The 7,437-nt window shown below is 32.0% G+C and overlaps 1 pseudogene; it reads left to right on the top strand.

The window, feature by feature from the left end:
• Positions 1-380: 380 nt before the first annotated feature.
• Positions 381-6,146, top strand: LOC126917362 (transcription elongation factor SPT6-like; annotated as a pseudogene).
• The last annotated feature ends 1,291 nt before the right edge of the window (positions 6,147-7,437 follow it).

Genomic DNA, 7,437 nt, shown 5'->3' with positions numbered 1-7,437 from the left:
AAAAAAATTATTCATAACTCGATCGCAGAGCCGTTACTTACTGCAGCGGCGGATTAAGGAACTATACTACAAAGAAAGTTGCCCCACCAAGAAAGTTTCTGGACGATCACAATACCCATAGACGCGTAGTATTAAACAGCTGTAGCGATCAGTCAGTGCTTCTTGCGCCGTAGTACGATTCTTCCGTCTGTTATTCTGCTTTGTTATATATTTTTTCGAAAAATTCTTATATTTCTAATAGAAAATGGCACATTATTTGGATTTTGAAGCAGAAGAAAGTGAGGTAACTAATAAAATAGTGAAATACGTGCAATTATTTGTGAACATATAATAATTGTGAACATATCTAATGTTTCATAATTTTATAGGAAGAGCAACAACTTGATGTTAAAGAAAAGAAGAAACTTAAAAAATTAGAAGCAATGCAGGACAGTGAGGATGAATATGACGACGAAGGTATGTGAAATTTTTGATACAAAAAAGTATTTAGTTACTGTTTCTTTCAAAGCTTTTTAAGGTCCTAGGAAATACATTATTACTTATACATTAAATATTATTATTTATACATTATATATATTATTTATACATATTATATATATTATTTATACATTATTATATATATATATATATATTATTTATTCATTATACATTAAATATTAGAGTCAAGATTTATACATCATTAATAATATGTAAATTAATATTTACTGATACTTAGAAACATCTTCCTTTAAATTATATGTATGTTTAATATCTAGAAGATGATGGAGAAGTTCCCGGACTTATTGATGATAGTCCTATCGATGATGACAATGATGGTGAAGATAGTGATGGATCTGCTGATTCTAGAAAACGTAAAAAAAGTGATGATGAAGATTTTGATGATCGTTTAGAAGATGAAGATTATGACCTACTTGAAGAAAATTTAGGAGTTAAAGTTGAAAGGAAACGTCGTTTTAAGCGTTTACGTAAAATACAAGATGAAGAGTCAGAAGTGGAAGAAGAAAAAGAGATAGACGATGGAAGAGATGCTATTGCCAATGAATTGTTTCAAGGTTCTGGAGACGAGGATGAAGAAAGAAGTGAAGTTGACCACAGAGATGAAGTGGAAAGGTATGATGAGGAAGAAAGTGATGACGAAGATGATTTTATTGTGGATGGTGATGGAATACCCATAACCGAAAAGAGAAGAAAGAAAAGACCTACATATACGGATGCTGCATTGCAAGAAGCCCAAGATATTTTTGGCATTGATTTTGATTATAACGAATTTGGGAAATATGAAGAGGATGAGTTTGAAGAGGAAGAAGAGGAAGATGATGAATATAGTCATGATGATGCAGAAGACCGCCCATGGCGATCAAAAAAACATCTTAAGAGAAAGAGCACAAGGAAAAGTATTTTTGAAGTATATGAACCTAGTGAACTTATACGTGGACACTTCACCGATGTGGACAATGAGATTCGTATTACAGACATTCCTGAACGTATGCAACTTCGCGTTGTTCCCATTATACCTACAGTGGAAGATTCGGATGAATTAGATCTTGAAGCTGAATGGATATATAAACAGGCATTCTGTCAACCAACAATTTCAATACAAGATTCTCATCTAAATGAAGAAGCCAAAGAAAGAGCTAAAAAGGGTCCGCAAACAATCGGCAAAATTAAGAAAGTTTTAGATTTTATGCGTAATCAGAACTTTGAAGTTCCGTTTATTGCATTTTATAGAAAAGAATACGTGTTGCCAGAGTTAAACATCAATGATTTGTGGAAAATTTATAAGTTTGACATAAAATGGTGCCAACTTAAACAAAGAAAAGAAAATTTAGTGAAACTCTTTGAGAAGATGAGGAATTTTCAATTAGATGAGATTATGAAAAATCCAGATGCTCCATTACCTGACAACATACGAGTTATTAAAGACGGTGATATTGAACGACTTAAAAATGCTCAAACTTTTGAAGAATTAAATGATATTTATCGACATTTTATGTTGTATTATAATCAGGATGTGTCATCCATGCAAGAAAGTGCACATAAGAAGAAAAAACAAGCACAAAGGGAAGCTAAATTGAAGAAAAGACAGCAACAACTTGGAGAAGATCTACCTGAAATTGCTGATGTAGAAGATGAAGAAGAAGAAATAGACGAATCATTAAAGCAGCCGATTAGAAAAGGTCCTTACTATATTTGCAGAAAAGCTGGCCTAGACGGATTTATTAAAAAATTTGGTCTCTCACCCGAACATTTTGCTGAAAATCTTCAAGACAATTATCAGCGTCATGAAGTAGATCAAGATCCAATAGAACCTGCAATAGTAGCAAATGATTTTTGTTCTGCAATATTTACAACAAGTGACGAAGTACTTAAAGCTGCACAATTAATGGTTGCGATTCAGTTGGCGCACGAACCATTAGTTCGTAAATGCGTTAGAGAAATGTATATGGAGAGAGCAAAAGTATCCGTAAAACCAACTAAAAAAGGAATAAAGGAGATAGATGAAGGGCATGCCATCTATGGATTAAAATATCTTAAAAATAAACCTGTACGGGATCTTGTTGGTGATCAATTCTTAAAACTAATTGTAGCAGAAGAAGATAAATTAATTACACTTTCCTTTAGTGACGTGATAGAAGGAAATACTAGCAATAATTATATCGATGAAATAAAGCAACTATATTATAGGGACGAATTTAGTAAAAGTGTCCAAGATTGGAATGCATTAAGAACTGGCAGTGTTGAAGTAGCTTTAAATCGGATTATTATACCTCAATTGAAAAAAGAATTGAGATCCAATCTTTTATTAGAAGCAAAAGAATGTGTTATGAAAGCGTGTTGCCGCAAAATGTACAATTGGATAAAAATTGCTCCATATACTTGTGAATTTCCCGATGAAGATGACGAAGATTGGAATACTAGCAAAGGAATTCGTGTGATGGGTTTGGCATATGTGCCTGATCCGTCTCAAGCCGCCTTTGCTTGCATAATTTCTCCAGAAGGAGAATGTACTGATTACCTAAGATTACCGCATTTATTGAAACGTAAAAATAGTTTTATGGAAAGTGAAAAGACATTGAAAAAGGCACAGTTGCTTGGAATTAAAAATTTTATTGCCACAAAGAAACCACATGTTGTGGTAGTAAGTGGTGAATCTAGAGAAGCATTAATGATTGTATCTGATATAAAAGAATGTATAGCTAATCTTGCAAAAGAAGGACAATTTCCTACAATCCAAGTGGAAATATGTGATAATGAACTTACTAAAGTTTATGCAAATAGTAATAGAAGTATATCTGAGTTCAGAGATTATCCAGAATTGTTAAGACAAGCTATATCTTTAGCAAGAAAAATACAAGATCCTCTATTAGAATTCTCTCAGTTGTGTACCATAGATGAAGAAATTCTGTGCCTTAAATATCATCCTTTGCAAGATCAACTTTCTAAAGATGATCTTATAGAAAATTTATATTTGGAATTTATAAATCGTATAAATGAAGTAGGAGTAGATTTAAATACAGCAGTTCAGCAGCCTTATACAGCAAACCTAGTACAATTTGTATGTGGCTTGGGACCTAGAAAAGCACAGGCTCTGATTAAGATTTTGAAACAAACTAATCAGAGATTAGAAAATAGAACACAGCTTATAACAGCATGTCATATGGGACCTAAAGTGTTTGTCAATTGTGCTGGTTTTATTAAAATTGATACAAATAGTTTAGGAGATAGCACAGAGGCATATGTGGAAGTACTAGATGGCTCGCGTGTACATCCAGAGACATATGAATGGGCAAGAAAAATGGCAGTAGATGCTTTAGAGTATGATGATGAAAATGCAAATCCTGCTGGTGCCCTAGAAGAAATTCTTGAATCACCAGAAAGATTAAAAGATTTAGATTTAGATGCATTTGCAGAAGAGCTTGAAAGACAGTGTTTTGGAAACAAGTGCATTACTCTTTACGATATAAGAGCTGAACTGAATTGTAGATACAAAGATCTCCGTGTACCTTACCAATCTCTAAATACTGAACAATTATTTGATATTTTGACTAAAGAAACTCCGGAAACTTTCTATGTCGGTAAATTAATTTTGGCAACAGTTGTTGGTATAAGCCATAGAAGACCTCGAGGAGATCAATTAGATCAAGCGAATCCTGTTCGAAATGATGAAACCGGATTATGGCAATGCCCATTCTGCTTGAAAAACGATTTTCCAGAATTGTTCGAGGTATGGAATCATTTTGATGCCGGTGCATGTCCGGGGAAAGCAACTGGAATTCGTTTAAGGTTGGATAATGGAATATCTGGATACATTCACGTAAAAAATCTGTCTGATAAACATGTCGCTAGTCCAGAGGAAAGAGTACGTGTCGGACAAGTAATTCATTGTCGTATAATTAAGATCGAAGTAGAACGATTTAGTGTCGAATGTACTAGCAAGACGAGTGATCTTATTGATAAAAATCACGAATGGAGACCTCAGCGAGACGTTTATTATGAAGTAGAGGCAGAAGAAAAAGATATGAAAACAGATGAGGATGCTAAGAAATTACAACAACGACAAACTTATGTAAAACGTCTTATAGTTCATCCTAGTTTCCATAATATAAGTTTTGCAGAAGCTGAAAAGTTAATGCCAACTATGAGGCAAGGGGAAGCAATAATACGACCTAGCAGTAAGGGAGCCGATCATTTGACCGTAACATGGAAAGTTACAGAAAATATTTATCAACATATTGATGTAAGGGAAGAAGGCAAAGAAAATGCATTCTCTTTGGGTCGCAGTTTATGGATTGGCAATGAAGAATTTGAAGATTTGGATGAAATTATCGCTAGACATATTAATCCGATGGCTGCTTATGCTTCGGAACTTTTAGATTTTAAATATTACAAAACAAGCGTAGAAGGCATTAAAGATAAAGCAGAAGAAATTTTGAAGGAACAGAAGAAGCAAAATCCTGGAGGAATACCATATATTGTATCTGCAACTAAGGTATGTTCGAAAATATTTAATATTTGCTTATATTCCTACTTCAAAATTTTTATTTTTCAATTAAATTAATATTTTTTGTTATACATTTTAGAATTATCCTGGAAAATTTTTACTTTCGTATTTACCACGAACTCGTTGCCGTCATGAATATGTTACTGTAATAGCCGATGGATTTCGATTTAGAGATCAAATGTTTAATAGAATAAATGACTTGTTCCGCTGGTTCAAAGAACACTTTAGAGATCCTATGCCAGGACAAGCTACACCTGGTACTCCACATGGAACTATGACTTCCAGAACACCATACAATGGTACTCCAGGAGTGAATGGTAAGTTTCATATTACTAAGAATTTGGATCCTATAATAATTTTTATTCTACTGAAATTAACTTCCTTTTTGTCTGTTTCTTTTTTTTCAGGAGTGAATGCAGATACAATACAGAGGGTAGCACAGAATATGCCACACGACATGTTACATTCACTCTCGAAAGTAGCAAATCAAACTCCACATCATTATCCACCATACACTCCAGGAGCTGCTAGTGTTAATAATTATGGAATGTATGGAAGTACGCCTTATACGCCTTCCGGCCAAACTCCGTTTATGACCCCCTATCATACACCACACCACACGCCTCATCATCCACAAACACCCAGCCACTCTCAAGGACCATTCTTACAACCAATTCCTCCAGCAATGAATTCAAATTCACATACAACTGCAAGATCACATAGATCTGTCACTAGTACATCTAATGCAACGAATTGGACAAAAGCGGCGGAAGCATGGGCTCGATCAAAGCAATCTTCTAATTCATTTTCTAATTATAATAATACTACTCCAAGATATGATGAATCTAGAAAAACGCCACGAAATCAAGAAGATCAAAATGGGAGAGCAACTCCGCGCAATAGAACCCCATCTGCACGTACTCCGTCTTATAAATCTCCTAGAGAAACTCCATTTACAAATTCTAGTCCCCGGAGTATGTCTAAGTGGAGATGGTACTCCCCTATATGATGAAAGTTGATAATCATACGTTTTACATGTATATGTAGCTAGAACAATTGGTTATTTGAAACAATACTCTATCGAATAGAGTATACTCTATTAACAAAAGAAAAAGAGTAAATTGAACCATAAATGTGTATGGTTTCATTTTCTGTTAATTGGCACAAAGCATTTTCTATATCAAATATGTATTACTAGTACAAATTATGCACTTTTTATAGAATCTTTTCTGAGGTTTTTGCTACAAATGTACAATTTTGATCGAGAAGTGTGTAATATATATGTACATAAAAAAGGAGGAAATTAACAGAAATGATTTAATTTTATATTTAACTTTATATTTCAATTTAGCAAAACAAATTTTATCATGAAAATGTTGTTTTCCTTCTTTATATGTACATTATGCTCTTTTTATAGAATCTTTTCTGAGGTTTTTGCAACAAATGTACAATTTTGATCGAGAAGTGTGTAATATATATGTACATAAAAAAGGAGGAAATTAACAGAAATGATTTAATTTTATATTTAATTTTATATTTAATTTTATATTTCAATTTAGCAAAACAAATTTTATCATGAAAATGTTGTTTTCCTTCTTTATATGTACATTATGCTCTTTTTATAGAATCTTTTCTGAGGTTTTTTCCACAAATGTACAATTTTGATGGAGAAGTGTGTAATATATATGTACATAAAAAAGGAGGAAATTAACAGAAATGATTTTATTTTATATTTAATTTTATATTTCAATTTAGCAAAACAAATTTTATCATGAAAATGTTGTTTTCCTTCTTTATATGTACATTATGCTCTTTTTATAGAATCTTTTCTGAGGTTTTTCTACAAATGTACAATTTTGATCGAGAAGTGTGTAATATATATGTACATAAAAAAGGAGGAAATTAACAGAAATGATTTAATGCCAATTTTATATTTCAATTTAGCAAAACAAATTTTATCATGAAAATGTTGTTTTCCTTCTTTATATGTACATTATGCTCTTTTTATAGAATCTTTTCTGAGGTTTTTTCTACAAATGTACAATTTTGATCGAGAAGTGTGTAATATATATGTACATAAAAAAGGAGGAAATTAACAGAAATGATTTAATTTTATATTTAATTTTATATTTAATTTTATATTTCAATTTAGCAAAACAAATTTTATCATGAAAATGTTGTTTTCCTTCTTTATATGTACATTATGCTCTTTTTATAGAATCTTTTCTGAGGTTTTTTCCACAAATGTACAATTTTGATGGAGAAGTGTGTAATATATATGTACATAAAAAAGGAGGAAATTAACAGAAATGATTTTATTTTATATTTAATTTTATATTTCAATTTAGCAAAACAAATTTTATCATGAAAATGTTGTTTTCCTTCTTTATATGTACATTATGCTCTTTTTATAGAATCTTTTCTGAGGTTTTTTC

Source organism: Bombus affinis, chromosome 6, assembly GCF_024516045.1.
Source record: "Bombus affinis isolate iyBomAffi1 chromosome 6, iyBomAffi1.2, whole genome shotgun sequence".
Classification (NCBI taxonomy): domain Eukaryota; kingdom Metazoa; phylum Arthropoda; class Insecta; order Hymenoptera; family Apidae; genus Bombus; species Bombus affinis.
Note: the sequence above shows the minus strand (reverse complement) of the source record. Positions and strands in the feature narration are given on the sequence as shown.